Source organism: Mandrillus leucophaeus, unplaced genomic scaffold (assembly GCF_000951045.1).
Source record: "Mandrillus leucophaeus isolate KB7577 unplaced genomic scaffold, Mleu.le_1.0 Scaffold41, whole genome shotgun sequence".
NCBI classification, from domain to species: Eukaryota; Metazoa; Chordata; class Mammalia; order Primates; family Cercopithecidae; genus Mandrillus; species Mandrillus leucophaeus.
This window is the reverse complement of record NW_012104365.1, coordinates 5,382,297-5,385,993: the sequence shown is the minus strand read 5'-3', so window position 1 is coordinate 5,385,993 and position 3,697 is coordinate 5,382,297. Positions and strand designations below refer to the sequence as shown.

Genomic DNA, 3,697 nt, shown 5'->3' with positions numbered 1-3,697 from the left:
TTGAACAGAGGTGGGGCCCCCTCGCCCTTCCCCCATCCATCAGGCTAAATTTCCCTGAAGACGCCCATGCCTGCTTCCTCCGGTTTAGGGGATCAGAGGGGTGGCCTCTGCGCTTGGCGGCCCCCACCCACCTTTTCTCCAGGAAGAACGGTCGGGAGCAGGGACTCTGGGCTTGGAGTCAAGGCTCCCAGGGGTGTAGAACTGACGCCTCCCCCTCCCCAGTCCTGTCTGCGCTCTCAGGCGAGCGGGGCCCAGCAGGGAGGTGGAAAGTCCCCCTCCATCCAGACCTGCCCCATGTGGCAGCGCCCAGGACAGGCGGGGAACACCTCAGACCCCGGGGCCCAGACCTGGAGCACAGATGGACCTGGGGCTGTGCTCGACCTGGGGCTGTGCTCCTCCAGAGCGACTCATCAAGGGCGTTCTGGGTCTGACCAAGAGCTCGGGCAGGCCGGGGTGCGGAGGGCTGGGGTGCGGAGGGGGCTGGGCACCTGCATCTGAAACACTCCTCCAGCATCAGGGCATTGATGAACCACAGGAGATTCCCTAGGAAGCGGGCGCTTTTGGGGGCCGATCCTCCTTCCTCTTCCTCCCTCTCCCTGCCTGGGCTGGCCCCGCTGCCCTGTGCCCCATCCCGTGCTGCTGTTACCCCCAAGTGTCCTCTGACTCGCCGGCCGCTGGAGGCACAGCCCTTCCCTAGAAGTCAGTTAGGGGACCCAAAGCAGTTCTCAGCCCATCCATTGCCTGGTTTTGTGGTGCGGTGCAAGGTGCTGGAAAGGCCTCTGTGGGCTGAGGGGCCTGGGAAGCTTCCCGGAGGAAATCACAGTTACACCCAGGGGTGGGAGAGAGACGGAAGCCAAAGGAGGGCAGCGCATGCCACGCCCGGCACACGCAGAGGTCCTGGGGTGGGCGGTGCTCTTGTGAGGAGCTGAAAGGAAGCGGACGTGGCTGAGCGTGCTGGGCAGGGGACTGGGGCAGCCAGGACAGCTCCTGGCTCCTGTCCCACCTGCACCTGAGCACTGACCTGCCTCTCCCCGCAGCCAGCAGCCATGTGGAGACCCGGGCCCACGCCGAGGAGCGGCTCCTGAAGAAACTCTTCTCGGGTTACAACAAGTGGTCCCGACCCGTGGCCAACATCTCGGACGTGGTCCTTGTCCGCTTCGGCTTGTCCATTGCTCAGCTCATTGACGTGGTAGGTGGGGGCGTGGCCATCATGCGCTGTGACTGAGGTCACCCTGCAAGGAGCGCCGGGGTCTGGGTGGGCAGAGGGGACACAGCCATCAACACTCGCCGTGGCTGTGAGTGTCCGGCCTGGGCTAGTATGCCAGAACAGCAGCCACCAGCTCCGTCCTGCCGGAGCCCCGGCCAAGGGTTGGTTCAGAGCATCCCAGCCAGGCCCTGCCCTTTCCTCCCCCTCGATGTGGGAACACTCCACATAGCCAGGTTCTCAGTACAGAGCCCAGGCACCTTCGGAAGAACAGCAAAGGCCTTGCTTGGGGGTGGCGGGGCACGCTGTGACCTGGGAACAACAAGGACAACCGACCGGGGAAGGGGCCGGGGCAGGGGCAGGCACTGTGGTGTCCTGGTAGCACCCCAACCTCGGCTGGCCCCAGAGCCCCTCACCCACAGGTCTGGAATGTGGGGTTTGGGCGAGTCTTGGGTGAGTTCTGTTTGTCTGAAGTGTGTTTCCTTTCTGGTGGGGGGCCCGGGAGGCTGCTGGGAGGATGCCTAGGGGTCCAGCAAGGCCCCTGCAGCGTGGGCCAGTGCACACGGAGCCCCGAGGTGGGGATAGGAACCAGGAGGCTTTGAGGCTGAGAGAACTGAGCTGTGGGAGGCTCGGCCTTGTGCTCGGTTGAGATGCTTGGTTACCTACCCAGGCCTGAGCCAGACCGTCTGGGGGTCTCGGCGGCCCTAGAGGGGCCGGGGGAGGGGCAGCAGAGACAGTTCCACGTTTCCTAGCCAGGCTCAGCCACTCCAGATAGGGTGAGACCATCCCTCAGGGTACCGGGCTGGGTGGGGGTGCATAACCTGGGGGCTCCTGCCATGGAAGAGGGCAGGCTGGGCAGGCCGCGGCCGCTGGGAGCTGGCCTGCTTGCGAGTGGGCAGCTGATGGCCAGCTGGGCTGCAGGGGCTTGTGTCTTCCACACTGGAGTCCGCCAGCTCCAGCCCTGCTGCCAAATCCCAGCTTGCTGGTCCAGGGAGGGCACCCCCACACGCGGAGGCATTTGTACGCTGCAGAGACCCAGCCCATACCTTGCCAGGACGCCAAGCCTGGGTCTGCCGCTGTGGGAGGAGCTGCCAGGTTGCAGGAGTATTTCCTCTCTTTGGGAGGCTGGCGTGTGTTGGGTAACTCTGGGCCTGGGGCCTGTGGAACGGGGTGAGAGCTGCTTCACTATCCCAGGCTGAGTGGACCACACCCCAGGGGCTTTGAGAGGTGTAGGGAGCTGCAGCCACATTCCCACGGACAGGCTGGTCAGTGGTGGCACTTGCCTGCGCAGGGCTGCGCATGGAGACTCCAGTCAGCCGGCCCCGTCCAGGGTTGGCCACCAGACCTCCACCCTCAGTGTCCTGGAACTGCACCTGAGTGGCTCCTGTGGAGTGTCTCTGGCGGAGGCCCAGTCAGAAGACAATGCGGGTTGCACAGGCTTGGCAAGCCTGCTGAGGTTTGCAAACACGGCTGCAAAGTGGTGGCTGGCAGAGGCGGCCGCTGGCGGCTGCCCAAGGCTCTAGGTCTGCCACCCCCCACCTGGCTGCCTACCTGAGCTTCTCAGGGCTGAGTCCGTGGCTTCCTACACCACCACAGAGCCCCCAGTTTGCTCAGGAGACGTTGAGGCCAGGAGCACACCCAGCACCAAGACTCCCAGAGCTGCCCACCCCTCTCTGCACCCTGCAGCCGGCTAAGGACTTACACGAGCATGCACACGTGGGTGCTGATGCTCCTGGGTGCCCAAGGCCGAGGGCCACGTGTGTGCGGAAGGGGCTGCCTGACACTCCTGGGTGCTGGCCTAAGGCGGAGGGCCACGTATGTGCGGAAGGGGCTGCCTTGTGTCCATACGTGGGTGCTGACGCTCCTGGGTGCTGGCCTAAGTCCGAGGGTCACGTGTATGCGGAAGGGGCTGTCTTGTGTCTGACCCACTCTGTCTGTCCCACCAGGGACTGGGGACTCACATGTGCCCCCTTTGCGAGCTCATATACTTGTTATAGATGCCATCACCAGGGTCTGTCCTGGAGGAGATGTGAGCTGCATATGTGAGCTCAGGCCCCAGGGCTGGCTGCACAGGAGGGTCTGGAAGACCCAGTGCTTTTCTAACCAGCCCAGGCCAATGCTGAGTGGTGGTGAAATGTACGGTGTTGACCTGCCCTCCAGCTTCAAGGGCACCTGAGAGTGATGGCTGCAAGGGAGCAGGGCAGGACACTGGGCAGGAGGGCCAGGCCTGGCCACATGAAGCTGGTTCTGAGGACCCTGGAGCTTCCTTGGACACACGGGATGAGGTCCTGAGGGGATGAGGTCCTGTGGGGAGATGTGGCCCTGCGGAGACGTGGTCTATGGGGATGTGGTCTGTGGGGATGAGGTTAGGTGGAGACGTCCTGTGGGACGTGGTCTGTGGGGATGTGGTCTGTGGGACATGGTCCTGTGGGGACATGGTCCGTGGAGACATGGTCCATGGAGATGTGGTCCTGTGGGATGTGGTCCTGTGGG

The 3,697-nt window shown here is 64.0% G+C and overlaps 1 protein-coding gene across 1 annotated transcript in view; it reads left to right on the top strand.

Annotated features, from left to right (window-relative positions):
* The first annotated feature begins 1,009 nt into the window (after positions 1-1,009).
* CHRNA4 (cholinergic receptor, nicotinic, alpha 4 (neuronal)) overlaps positions 1,010-3,697 on the top strand; it is a 13,126-nt gene continuing 10,438 nt past the window's right edge. Inside the window, exon 1 of the mRNA XM_011992397.1 lies at positions 1,010-1,189. The gene's annotated coding sequence lies outside the window, so the exon portion shown is untranslated. The remainder of the gene's footprint in view (positions 1,190-3,697) is intronic.